Source organism: Phoca vitulina, unplaced genomic scaffold, assembly GCF_004348235.1.
Source record: "Phoca vitulina isolate PV1807 unplaced genomic scaffold, GSC_HSeal_1.0 scaffold19, whole genome shotgun sequence".
NCBI lineage: Eukaryota > Metazoa > Chordata > Mammalia > Carnivora > Phocidae > Phoca > Phoca vitulina.
Window position 1 is genome coordinate 22,080,700 of NW_022589722.1, and position 14,779 is coordinate 22,095,478.

At 42.8% G+C, this 14,779-nt stretch overlaps 1 long non-coding RNA gene across 1 annotated transcript in view; it reads right to left on the bottom strand.

The window, feature by feature from the left end:
• Positions 1-4: 4 nt before the first annotated feature.
• The window catches only part of LOC116639731, a 160,177-nt gene continuing 145,402 nt past the window's right edge, over positions 5-14,779 (bottom strand). The window contains exons 5-9 of the long non-coding RNA XR_004300912.1: positions 10,713-10,774; positions 9,259-9,368; positions 8,758-8,923; positions 1,090-1,124; positions 5-715 (exon numbers count right to left, since the gene is read on the bottom strand). This is a non-coding gene — a long non-coding RNA (uncharacterized LOC116639731). The remainder of the gene's footprint in view (positions 716-1,089; positions 1,125-8,757; positions 8,924-9,258; positions 9,369-10,712; positions 10,775-14,779) is intronic.

The window sequence follows — 14,779 nt, forward strand, 5'->3', positions numbered from 1 at the left end:
AGGAGAAAAATTAACCCAATATCATTCTACTCCCTCCTTCTGCAACCCTGCTGGGATTTCCCATTAGCCACATGCCAACTGGATGCCAGAGGGAAGAGAGAGTGTTGATGTGTCCATACCAGTCAGACTTTCAGGACACAGAGTAGGGTAAAAGGGCATGGATGTCGAAAGACAGAGGAAAGGTATCTAACAGAGTGGGGGAAAGCATTGTGTAAGTTTGCCCTAGTGACATGATTCAGATAAGTATTAGATACTTGGGGTGGGATGGGGGACTAAAATAAATACAAGATGTTAATGTTTTATTACATTACCGTTAGATTACAGATGGTTTTATTACCTTCATAAACCTATTGTTCAAATTGCAATGGGGTCTATGCTCTAAGCTCTTTAAGAATAGGCACCACAGCTTTTAAATAAAGCTCTTTCCCCACAGTACCTACTATAATAATTTGGAAATAACAGGTACTTACTTGATTTTAGAAATAATAAAACATACAAAACATGCATTTAGAAATTGCAAAATACTTACTTTTTCAAGGGCATACAGGAAAAAAAAATACTTGCTAAAATTGACAATACACCAGGCCATAAAGCAAGTCTGACATCATGTGATTAGCTGCCACTTCTTCCTCCCACGTTCCCTCCATTCTTTCCACCGCTAAGGAGCCTTCTCCCATTCTGATTGTCATTGTGGGACACTTTCCCTTTAGTGGGACTTTGAAAAGAGGAGATAGCATATCTTTAATGCCAAAGCCTTTGTGCACTAAAAAATACTTGAAATTATATTTTTCTTGTTATCACCTTCAAAATGAGACCGTGATTACTCCCCTATATAATGAAGACAGGAGCAAGCGTCTCTGTCCATAAATGTTTCTCTGCCAAATTTCCTGTTTTGCTTATAGAATTTGGAGTTTAGTCCTGGACTATTGTTATTAAATATTTCATTTATTTTTAAACTCTCTTTATATTGACTTTTTTGTGAATACATTTGAGCTCTCTTTTGTGAGTACATTGACCAAAGTCACTAAGAGTCATTTTTATTTTTAATTGGTTTTAATCTCACAGGACCCTATCAGGAGGGGGCCATACCTGACAGTTGCTGAAAATCCTGCAGAACCACCATCCTATTGATGAGGATGAGAAGAAAGAAAAGCACAGCTTCTACAGATGTCCAGTGAGAATGGTACCCTGCCCTTGAGTCTATCCCAACTACTTCTATTTTTTTCTACATCACGCAACAAAACTACTAACAGTGAGGTGATATGATAAAAGGCATGTGCTTTGGAGTCAGACCTTCATCCAGCTGTAATATGACTAACTGTGTAAATCACTCAAACAATATCCTCAAACCTCAATTTCTTCACCTGTAAAATGGTGACAACAGTACTTGCCTCAGAGGGTGCTTGTGAAGATAAATTAGATAATGCACAGAAAACACTTCTTGCAATGCTTGGCACATAATAAATCTTTTATAAATGCTTGTTTTTCTTCTTATTAATTGTGGTTGGAAGTGTTTCCTTTATAAACAGATATGCCATATTATTGCACCGGGTACAACCACCCCCTACTTGTTAGATCAAGAACCTACCAAGAAGGTCTGCATGATAGTCATGATGGAGAGAATATAAGGCCCAGAAGGGCCGGTGCTTGGCTGTCTGATTTGCTGAAATTTCCTAAGCCTATAGAATGGTGTTTGGCATATGGTAAGTACTGAGTAAGTATCTATGGAGTCAATAAAAAGAACTTCTAAATTAGATAGAACTCTGCTTGAATCCTGGCTCAACCATTTCTTCACTTGTAACTTTGGGCAAGTCATATAACTTCTCTATCCCTTAGTTTTTTCATCTATAGTAATGAGAAAATATAATCATTTCTAATTAGCAGAATTGGTCACACATAATAACACGTTATGTTAAAATCCTTCATAAACTCTATATCAAGATTTGAATGTCCATGTGTCTATTGTTGTGGTCATACAGAAATATCTAAAGTCCTTCCAAATAAGTGATTATTCTTCCTGCTTTTGGCCCACCTCTCTCTGCTTGAACCTTCTGGCCCCAAAACACTGAGAATATTCAGAATCCTCTCCTGACCTCCTCTGCATCCCACCCCATCTAAGCCAAGCTGTCAGCTCTTGGCTTCAAAACACTATCCTCATCTCTGATTCTGGAACCCTAGGTTTGGGGGTTTGACTTGGTGTGCTTGATGTTTGAATTTATGAGGCTCCAGAAAGACTGATTTTATATGACTTTCTGGTTCTCAGTACACTTGGCTGAGTCAGTTAGGAATTTCTCACTCTTGTTTCTGCCCTGTGGAACCAGTACCCATTTCTAACCTCCTGAGCCCACCACAACCCATCACTCCCACATGCATGTGTGGGGTAGATCAAAAGAGTGAGTCTGGTTAGCTCATGTTCCTAAAATCCAGACTTCTGTGAAACTAAAAGTTTTCTTTTTGGATCAAATAGATTTGGGGCAAAGGAAGAATATGAGGATCTCGAAGAAATTTTTTTTTTAAATTGGGTAATTACCCAATACAGCAGACAACTAAATAGTACACAGACAAGTGCTTGGTAGAATGTGCTGGAAGGAAAAACAGTAACTCTCTGTGCATGTTGTAATGGGCAGAATTAGAGGTAGGCTCCCTAGGGAGAGTCAGGGTCATCCCAGAACATTCACCAGAGACGTCTGTGCCGATGAAGACATCTGCTCAAAGGCACCACAGTGGGAGTGCGAAAGAAGAGAAGGTTAGAATGAATGAAAATAAAAAACAGCTGAGAAAAATTAGTACACTCTCGAATATCTTATTAAATGCTGCTGGAACCCCTACTCCTATAGGCTCCATGCAGATGTTGTATATATTATACTCAGCTCAAGGCACAACATAATGGCAAAGGTCCAGCAGAGCTCAGTCTAGCCACAAATGTCATTGTGTTCTCAGTGTGTGCCCAGCTCTGTGCTAGGTCCTCTAACCATCTCATGGTAATGGTTTCTGCCCTAAAATCAAAATGAGATGGGAAGTGCTAGAAATAAAATGTAGAGATGATCACAAGAGACATGGTCCATAGCAAACATGTGATCAACATTGTCAGAGTAATTACTGCATTGAATCTTTAACAAATATTTCCTGAGCTCCTGTAGTATGTCAGGCACTGGTCTGGGCACAGAGAAGACAGAGAGGTAAACAAGATACCCAACCACCCTCACCCTTATGGAGCTTATATTCAAGGGCGCTGAGATAGATAATACACAGATAATTGTAAGTGCAGGATGAGAGAATGGAGAGTAGGGGAGTTGACTAGAGGTGGCCAGCAGAGACATCTACAGAGGTCTCATTTGAGCAGGAATCTACATGAAGTGGCTGAGCCATGTAACAGTCTGAAGAAGAGTGTACCTGATAGAGGGGACAGAGAAGCATAGATCAAAAGCCAGCATGGCACATATGACCCACAGTGTGGAGCAAGTGTAGCTAGAGCAGAATGTGCTACAGGGAGTGAAGTGGATGATGAGTTCAGGGAGGAACTCAGGGCCCAACTTACAGAGTCTGAATAAGTTATGGTAAGAAACTTGGGGATTTGGAGAAAGGGACTTGGACGAGCATGTTTACTTGTGACCAGATATTAATTGGCATTTTCTCTGTGGTTCCCATACTTGACTAAAGGCCCATAGTTAAAAACAATAGGATCAAAGTATGTTCACCTTCTAGAAGCTGCCACATTTCCCCTCACAGATCTTATTAAAAGATAGAAGATCTGATCCTTCAACTCTCACATCCATCATCCCAACCAACCCATGGAAGAGAAGATTAAAATTTGAGAAAATTGTTGGTCTCATCAAGAGCATGGTTGCATTTTTCCTGCCCTGAGATGGAACCACTCCTATTCAAAGGAGGGTGAGAGGATTTCTAAAGAAAACCCCGCTGTGATGCAGGTTTGCTCCCAGGAAAGGAACTGACATCTAACTCTCCAGTTGGAACACTATCTGAGCTGCAGGTATCTGTATCCTCATCTCAATCTGCCACTAGAACAGAGATGGAGGAAAATTCTGGAAGAGACAAGAGACTCTGGAATGTCTATATATGGAGAGTAACCAATTCTCACCAGATTTCCAAAAAGAAAGTGGTGACTTGATTTGTAGTGAAAGATGGATGGGAGAGAGAGGGAATGAAACGGACTCAAAAGATATGTGTCCACAATTGGACACACTAACTCATCCCTATGAAAACTGCTGGTCAGTTGTCACAGACACCTGTAGGTTCCCCAATCTAGTGATGAGAAGGCAGAAGACTTAGACATCTTCTATGAGAGTGGAAACCTTCATGCATTTTCCTCTCATAGAGAAGGGACATATTGCTTCCTGGGTAGGGTGGAAGAGAATAGAACTTGTTTGAAATTTTCCTACAGAACAAGTTGCTAGGCTATCCCACCCCTTTTTACAGTTGTGCAGTTTATCAAGTATCCTTTAGGAGTCATCCTTCAGGATGACCAGTGTGCACCAGAGCTGTCAAAACCACAGAATAAAGAATAACAATCAGAGGACTGCCCAACTTCAAGACTTACTATAAAACTACAGTAATCAAGATAGTGTGGTATTGGGGAAAGAATAGACAGACCAGTGGAACAGAATAAGGAACCCAGAAATAGACCCATACAATTAAAGTCAACTGATTTTTGACAGAGGAGCAAAAACAATACAATGGAGAAAGATAGTCTTTTTAACAAATGGCACTGGAACAATTGGACATCTACTCCACATTAAAAAAAAAAAAGATCTAGACACAAACCTTACTCTTTTCACAAAAATTCATTAAAATGGCTCACAGACCTCAGTGTAAAATGCAAAACCATAAAATTCCAGAAGGTAACATAGAGGAAAACCCAGGGGATTTGGTTTGGTAATGAGTTTTTAGATACAACACCAAAAGCAAATCCATGAAAGAAAAAAACTGACAAGTTGGCCTTCATAAAAATTAGAAACTTCTGCCTGTGGGAGATACTCTTAAGAGATTGCAAAGGCAAGACATAGACTAAGAAAAAACATTGGCAAAATACATATCTGAGGAAGAACTTGTATCAAAAGTTACAAAGGACTCTTAAAACTCAACAATAAGAAAACAAGCAACCAGATTAAAAAATGGGCAAAAGATCTGAACACATACCTCATTAAAGAGTTTTATAAATGGCAACTGAGCATGTGAAAAGACGCTCAACATCATAAATCATTAGGGAATTGCAAATTAAAACCACAATGAGATACCTCTGACATACCTATTAGAATGGCTAAAATTCAAAACACCAACAACACCAAATGCTGACAAGGATGTGGAACAACAGGAACTCAACATTCACTACTGGTGAGAATGCAAAATGGAAGAGCTACTTTGGGAGATAGTTTGGTGGTTTCTTACAAAGTTAAACACAGACAATTCACCAATTGCATTCCTAGGTATTTACCCAAAGGAGTTGAAAACATGTCCACATAGAAACCTGCACACAAATGTTTATATCAGCTTTATTCATAATTGTCAAAAACTGGAAGCAATGGAGATGTCCTTTCGTGGATGAATGGCTACACAAACCATGTTATATCCATATAATGTAATATTATTCAGCAATAAAAAGAAATGAGCTATCAAGTCACAAAACTATGGGAAGGCACCTTAAATGCATATTGCTAAATGAAAGAAGCCAATCTAAAAAGGCTATGTACAATATTATTCCACTTACATGGCATTCTGAAAAAAGAAAAACTATAGCAACAGGAAAAAGATCACTGGTTGCCAGGGATTTGGGGGAGGAGAGGAGACATGAGTAAGTAGAACACACGGATGTTTGGGGGCAGCAAAACCATTCTGCAGAATACTGTGACAATGGACACATGACACTCTACCTTTGTCAAACCCATAGAATAGTTCAACACAAAGAGTTAACCTTAATGCAGATTATAGACTTCAGTTAATAATAATGTATCCATATTAGTTCATTAATTTTAACAAATTTACCCCACTAATATTAGGGGAAACTGTGGAGAGAGGGTACGTGTAGGAACTCCTGGTATCTTATGCTCAGTTTTCCTGCAAACCTAAACCTCTTGTAAAAAATTAAGTGTATTGATAAAAATGTAAGCCACCCAGAGCCCTGAGCTGCAAGCACAGTGGAGAGGCCAGAACAGGTTGTGGATGATTGAGACGAACAGGACCATGGTCAGAAATTCATCAGCATGTATGGGGGAATTGCACGGGTCCCAATAAGAAGCTGACTTCAAAAGTCCATCTGGCTGATTGTGAGAAGTGGATTAGAGATGAGCCAGAAATGATGGGGAGAGACCATGGGGGTTTTCAAGGGAGATATGGTGATTCTCAGGCTAACGTAATGGCAATGGATATAGAGGAGAATGGAGAGCGTTGAAAGATCTTTAGGAGGTGGAATTAATGGGATTAGTGATGGTACAGCAGGAGAGAGAGGGAAGACCTGGGATTGTTTTGGCTTTTTTGGCTGAGCAACTGGATGGGGATCTATGCTGTTGATTAAGATAGGGGAGCCTGGGGGATAAGCTGATTTGGGAGGAAGACCATTAGAACACTTTGGGATCAGTTGAGGCCAATGTGCTTGTAAGGCTTTCAGAAAGGGATGTTGAATGGGTAGATAGGTAGGTCAGAAGCCCAGCTGAGAAACTGGGCTGAGATGCAAAGGTCCTGAGGAATTTAACATACAAGCACATCTTGGAAACACAGGCTCCTAGGTCCTAAGTTCATGTTAATGGCAGCTAACCTTTCTGAGCTCTTAGTACACACCAAACATTATGAAGGATAGTCTAGACTAAATGCCTTATTCAATCTTCAATCCAATCCTATGAGGTAGATGCTATTAGTATCACCACTTAAAAGATTTAAAGAAAATCCTCAGGCTCCAAAAAACAAAAGCCAAAAAAAAAAAACCAACCCAAAAACAAAACCAATAAGACTAAGCCTCCAAAAGTTTAAATGATATCTCCCATATCACACACCTGGTAAGTGACAAAGACACAACTCAAAACCTAGTCCATGAGCTCCAGTCTTCACACTTTTGAACCCCATGTTTTCAAGTGTTGATATTTCGAATATTCAAGTATGTTTTCAAGTTTAACTCAACCAGCTACAGTGGGTACATACACATGTCTAACCTTCCCACCCATCCAGAGGTCTCAGCCTTTATTAAGATCTCCCTCAGGGAAAAGTATCTGATATTCCTTTGTTACCCTGATCTCTGCATGTTTCTTTAATTTCTATATTGTGGTATAAACTAGGAAATGGGATCACATAGTTTCCAAGCTCATTAGTCAAATTAATATTTGTACTACAAGCAACCTGAAATTTTGGCAGCTTCAATAAAAAAAGTTTAGGGAAATTAGGGACAAAGATTGCTGTTGGAGGAGAAATTAAAAGACTGCTTCATTTGGAAAAAGAAAAACAACTTTCAATTTACAAAATAACATGTTTTGGGGTTCTTGTTTGGGTGCTTTTTTTTTTTTTTAAGGTTTCCCTGGGATGGGATGAAAATCAGCCCAGAGATAGGAAGTGAAAATCCAAAGACTCAGAGGCTCTGGGTCCATTGGCTAGTCACTTCTCTGCTCTAGACCTCAGTTTCCCCATGCATCAGTTGATACAAGAGCTGTTGCCCTGGTTATGTCAGAGAGCCGTGACAAGCCGCAGGTGAGGTGATGGATGTGGAAGCTCCATGAAGTGTAAAAAGTGCTAGACAAATACAAAAGTTAATTTGAATAATGATTACGCTTCATATAGAGGCAAGCCACAATTATTCACAGACTGCATATCCCAGCCCATGAGCGAAGGGGAACTGGATGTTAGTGATTGCCAGCACGGAGCGCCTCACTTGACAGGTAAGGAAAATGGGGCAAGAAAGGGTAGGGGGCTCACTCAAGGTCAGTGACAGAGCTGAGATTAACACCGACTTTTCTCCCTCTGGTCTGTCAGTTTCTCTCTCTTTCCTTTAGCATAGAGGCCTCTGGGCCATTTCTGGGGTCATTGCTGTCTCTTGCCAGAAAAGGATCCGGAACAATCAAAAGAGAATAGTCTGACTGCCAGTTTGGGTCTTAGTAAGATAAATGGCTTTGCCCAGGAAGAAGACTATGCTAACCTGAAGCTTATAGAGGATTAGTGGTTCTACAGTTCTGAGAGTACGGGCGAAACCACCAAAGCAGCTCATATTCACCAGCCGCACAAGACGAACCTGGACCTGGGCTAAGCATTTCACGGGCATATGTGTCTCACCTTATCCTCACTACATTCTTGTGAGTTGGATGTCACTATTGACTCCATTTTTATAGATGAAAAAGTAAGGCTTACAGATGTTATAGAAGTTGCACCAAGCCACAGGTTGTAAGAGGTAAAGGTGGAGATTCATTGCAGCCAGTGTGACTCTCAGTTTCCAAATGGCAACCACTGGGCACATTACCTTCCTCTAAATCCTAAAGTCCTTGGAGCTGCCATTCTAGGCTCTCACAGAGAAATCTGGAGAGAACCTTGGGTCTGACCCTTTGCCTCACACAGTAGTTTTGAAGGGCAAACTTGACTGCCTCTCTGTTGTCTTATCCCTGAACTTTGCTCCCACTGTGTCCCCTGCCCCGGTGATCACCTGTCCCGTGCCTATTCAAATCCTACTCTTTTGTTAAGGATCCCCTAAAACTCCCTCCAGCTGGTCTTTCTGGCCACTCAGTCCACACTGGATTCTCTTCCCCTTTGAGTCTCTCTGGCACTCACTTCTGTACCTTCCATGTGGCTCCCACAGGGCTCAGCCTTCTGATAACTCTTATTTTTTTCATTTGCTGTGCAGATCTTTAGGAATGTTCATTTTATCTCGTCAGCCACATCAGAAGCTCCTCAAGGGCAATGTCAATGGCTGTTTCTCTTGGGTCCTCCACAGTGTCTAGTACATGGCCAACGGATCATCAAAAGTCACATTTTCAAATGAATTTTTAAAAAATGAATAAAATAAGAACAATAGGAGGAAGCTACTAGGAGGTAACCTTCAGTTAAATGGAAGGATAACTTCCTCCATTGACAGCTTTTTTTTTTTTTTTTTAACAGTAGAAAGAACATCCTTGAGATGTCCCGTGTTTAGCCATCATTAGAGGTGTTTGCACAAAGGATAGCTCAGGGATATTTTGAGTGGGATTCCTGCTTTGGGGAGGTGTGGAAAGAGAAGGCGGTGGAGTGAACCTCCAAGACCCCTTCTAGCTGTAAGAGCCTAGGATCCCGTACCTGAATGAGTGAGTGAGTGAATCAATGAATTTGCAGATGTCAGTCATTCACACCTGGGCTCTCCCCCACAGCGACTGAGACATAGTGTTCTGCATAACTCGGTCTTTTATCTGAAAAACACTGAAGTGAGATAAGTGGAGAGCAGATCTTATTTCCTCTATTTTCCAGATGAGGAAACAGACTTATTGAAGTAAAAATAATCTGCCTGAAGTCACAAGTTGGTTGCACTCACGTTCCCATGCCAGTTCAATTTTTGCTTCAAAAGCTCAGACAGCTCACCAGGGCCCCCACATCTGCTCTCCTCCTTTGAAACATAGAGGGGAAGCTGGAAGAGATCCTAGAGAAATCTCAGCTTCTCCCTGTTTTGCACCCTCAGCCGCAAAGCCATTTGGGTTTTGCCTTGAGTATTTCTCAGCTTGGTCCCCTTCCCTCCATAAACACTGCACCGCCTTCATGTTCTCCTATGCAAAGGAAGGCTGTGGAATTGGGCAGGCTGGATTCACTTCTCAGCTCCGCCTCGTTGGCCATGTCACTTAACCTCCCTCAGGGTCAGGTCGAGCGCCGTAATTACAACCCACCTCACGGGGCTATTTTAGGAATGAAATGAACTTATATGGAAATAGGTGGGTAGACGGAGCTTAGAGCAATGGCTGGCTCATAGTACACACTCAATGCATGTTCAATTGTGCCTATTTATTCGTGGCTGGGGGACGCTTTTTCCTGACCTTGGGTAAGTTGTGTAACAACCCGGAGACTCAGTTTCCACATCTGTAAAACAGAAACAATATTAATAGTGACCCCCACCTCCCAAGGATTTTTGTGAGAAATAGACATGTTATTGTGCATGCAGAGCACTTGGAAACCCCCCGGGAAGTTGCAGGTGCTCTGACATGGTCACTATGATTGCTTTTCCTGACAAGTGACAACTGCACACACACACACGGCCTCTTGCGTATTCTTCATGGTACGTGTTCTGCCCTTGGGAGTTACCTCTGCAGTCAAACCATCCCACCTAGACCACAACATCTATCATTTCCCCATCACAATTTTTTTTTTAAGATTCCTACTTTCATTCCTTCCATAATCACAGCCCTTTTTGTGCTAGAAACTTCCATACTCTCTGCTTTTTCCTTTTTCCTTTACCAGACATGATGGTGTTAATCATGTTTGTGCGATGCCTCAAGACAACGAATGAGCACCGCAATCATGTCAGAGATACTAATGAACAAGTCCATGGTAGAATCTGACCAACAGTGATTCACCCAGGAGGAGGCGACAGAAGTGCTGGTCCTGGTCTGAAATAGAGATGTGGGAGTCTGTGGGAAAGCCAGAGGTTGGTGAGCAGATGGCTCTATATTGGGATGGCCTTGGGGGGTGTTTACCAAGAGATCCCAGTCACTGCATCTTTGCATCCTAGTGTGCAGCTCAGCCCCTGCCTCATGAAAGGTACTCACCGGAAGTTGGTCAATTTACATGCCTCGAAGCAAGCTTCTCCATCTGCAGATCTGGCCAGAAGCTGTGACACAGTAAGAATAAGTTACATGTTACAAATGGTGCCCCAAGAGTTGTTGAGCCCCTTTCCATTCTTCAAGGGCCAGTTCAAAGGCTTTCATGAAGCCTTTCATGAAGACTTCTTGATTTACCCCAAATTGAAATACATATTCATTTAATTGAATGCATGGAGGCACTTAAAAAAGTACAACTATCATGTCATTCCTGCAGAACTTCAAGAATCCTTGAGGGCAGGGTCCATGTCTGCACCTAGGAAATACGAGGGAAAACCGTTTACGTGAATAAACAGATGAGAAGTGGCATAATAAGAATCAGAACCCGGGGTCCTGTCTCTTTCTGGGAGACCACGCTGTCTCCCAACAAAATGAACTCTCCAGATCACCCCCTTAGGGCCTGGGGCTGGATGGAACTGCATCCTGATGATGTGCATCTGAGTAAGCCATCTATGCTAATATGCTCTTTAGCTAATGGGTTACTCCAGACAGGTGATAATGGTTCTGTGAAAACTAAGGGTAGAGGAAATTTTGGGTGGAGGGAGTGGGAAGAAGGGTCCTGACCCTATAATTCAGTGGGCCTTTCCCATGGCTCAGCTTTAATGGAGGCAGAATTTAGATGTATGGTAAGTACCTGTGGAGAATGGAGAGGCATAGCTATAATGGGATAAATTAACGGGTCCCTGCAAGAGAAAATGCCTGTCGTAATGACCTTGGCCAGCTCTCAGCTAGGGAGATCCTGAATGCAAATACACTAAAAATAAGGAAGTGGGCCTCCTCCTCTGTGCTTTTTACATAATCTTCCAACAGTCACTCTGCCTGTACACTAGCGCTCCACCTTCCATATTCTTCCTCCTCCTTCTCCTCTTCCCCTCCACAGCTCCTCAAAGATAGAATGAAGAGCAGGTCCTGATTTCAGGCCCTAAACTCTGTATGGCCCACCTTTCAGCCCTCCAGTCCCCATCTGGTGTCACTTGACCCTGACCTGCAGACTGAGTTGTCCTTGTGCCGGCACGGGCCATGGCTGACCCACTCCCTAGGACGGAGGAGACGTGTGGTTTCAGGAATCTCTAGTTCACACTAATCACAACCTAAGAATGCCTTGCTGCTTTTCTTGCTAACCTGTGTCCCAGTTCTGGAAACCAAGCCTCTGCCTGCTTCCTGGGTCCCAGACCCCACTTAGTGCTTATTACCTGGGGCCTGAGGTTTGTCTGGCTGAACATCATGTTTCAGTTCTTTTTTTTTTTTTAAGATTTATTTATTTATTTGAGTTGGGCAGGAAGATAAGAGGGAGAGAGAATGAATTACAAGCAGACACCCAGCTGGATGCAGAGCTTGATGTGGGGCTCAATTCCATGACCCTGAGATTATGACCTGAGGGGAAACCAAGAGTTGGATGCTTTACCAACTGAACCACCCAGGTGCCCCTGTTCCAGCTCTTCTAAGACATCTGCTTTATAGACTGCCATTGAACTTCAAGCTCTATCCCCATCCCTACCCTTGCTTGAAATCTGTCAGGAGGCTTCCTACTTCTCTTGGACACTAAAATACTACACAGGAAGTTCAAGGTCCTGCAAGAATTGGCCCCTGCTCACCGCCACATCTCACACAACATCCTTCAGTGTCCAGCTGCTCTGACCCTCTTTCAGTTCCTGTAGAGCATGCCCACCACAGCGCTTTTGCATGTCCTCATCCCTCTGATGGAGCCTTACCTTGGAAACACCAACCCGGTAGGGTAGGGAGATGTTTTAAAGCCAAGAGCTGACAAAAGATGACCTATTTTATGTACTTTCTTCCTAGGGCCAACATGCATCTGGGGTGCAGAGGATGTAGAAGGACCAGTTTAGGCAATAGACAGAGTAATGGACCCTGTAAGACACCTGAGAAGACCCCTGGGACAGGAGATGTGGAGAGCAGATCCCTGGGGTCTGATTGTCCTACCAAAGTCCTACCATTGACCCTGCCTCTGTTTGGGGGTGAGGTGATATACAGGGGTGCCCTCCTTTTGGCTTTTGATATATGGAGACTGATTCCAGCCACAGCAAGTAGAGGTGCAAGCTGCCCTCTCCGCCCCATCTTGCAATTACTTCAGTCAAGCTCTTGGCTTATGGGAGATTTATGAAGCTTTCTCTCTGTCTATACCATTTAAAAGGTACTATGAAGAGAAGAGAAAGCTTCAAGCTGTAATGGAATGAGATTCAGGGTGTTTTTTTTCCCCCTTCTATCTAATCTAATGGAATTTAGAAGGAAGTTATTGCTTGGTAAAGCAGATGAACAGTGTGGGATGTCCTTACTAGAAGGATCCATCAAGCCCCTGGTCTCCCTTATTGTACAGAAGCCCACAGAGGGACGGTTGCCTTCCCAGCAACACAGCATGTTGGTGGCAGGGCCAGATCTAGAGTCAGGCCAGACATGCTTGACCAGAGAGCCCTTGCTGGCAGTGGGAAGACTCCTAAAAGTGGGAGGTGATACTTTGCATCTATGGGTTCCTGAGCAGAGCAGTCATGATTTTGCTCAGATTCCTGAAGAGGTCTACAACCCAAACCAGATGAAAAACCCAGCAGTATCCTAACAAAGGGTCCTTAATGTTAAAGAGTTTATAAAATGTAATTGAGACAACAAAACTTGTCCATAACAAACAATCAGAGAGAAACACCAGACAGACAACAGTTTGGTGTTAAAATGTGTTGCATGCACTATTAACAAACTAAAAAGGAAGAAAAGAAGGCGCTGTATGGTCACTAAGAATAATAATGGCTAACACTGATAGATAGCTTCCCTGTGCCAGGTACCACTTTTTGTCTTTATATTTACTAAGTTAATCCTCACAGCAACTCTATGAGATACATACGATTATCACTTGTTGTTTTACAGATGAGGAAACAGAGGGAAGTCATTTGCCTAAGATTAATGGCCAGTGAGGATTGGAATCTTCTTGAGAAACTTCTTGAGAATCTGGACATACAGGACGCCATGCAGGGCACGGGGCATGGAAGTACACATATCACACAGCCCCTGCCTCTGAGAGTGCATGGTCTATTAGAAGAGGCAGGTGCACAAACACTGATGATGTTTACAGGGGTACAAGCTATTAGCAACTTCTAAAGATGGGCAGAGTACGGGAGAGGTGGACACAAACAGAAGCCAATAAGGAGGCGTGAGTTTAAATCTGTTATGCAGGACAGCCTGGCCATGCTCTGTGGGTTCAGTCTGGGCAGCCAGACGAGCCCTAATTTCAGAAGCAGATCACATCCTGCCAGCCGGTGAGGCAGACCAGGTAGCGAGCCCAGACAATGGCCCAGACAATGGGAGCCGGCTGTTCTGTTCTCATCCAGAACATCTGTCTCTACAGGAAGCAGGACTCTCGGACTCGCCCAAAGACTGGCAGTTGGAGTCATCTGTTCCCAACCAAATGGTCTGGGATTTGGCTACAGATGGGGGTTGAATAAGGAAAAGCAATTTTCCTTAGAATGAGGCAAGAAAGCTGAGTACCAGGGAGGACCCACCCCAGTGGCTGTGGGACCTTGGCCACATAACCTATGCCCACCTTGGCTTTCTCATCTGTGAAATAGGATATCACCTCCCATAGGATTGTTGTAAGGTTTAAATGAACTGGAGCACTTCTCACAGTGCCTGCACAAAGTAAGCACTCAAAATCTTTATTGTTTGACTCACTTAACAGCCATCTGTTGAGTACCTACTACGTACCACGTTCTGGTCTAGATGCTGCAGATCTGCAAGTTTACAACCAATGTGGCTTCTGCCTCAAACAATTCACCATTGATTGCTCTTCTCATTGAGGATTATTATTAGCAGAAGGTGCAGTGTTACCGTCATCTTTATGACTAATAACTAAGGAGAGCTTGCTTTCTCCCCTGTCCCCCTGTTCCCTCCATGTAACCTCCAAGAGTACCAGCACCACTCTGTGTGTGACCATCTTTTTGTCTTCACCTGACGGCCTGCTAGGACAGGCTTATTATTCCTATTCATTGTTACCCATTCCAGGGTTCCTAGTG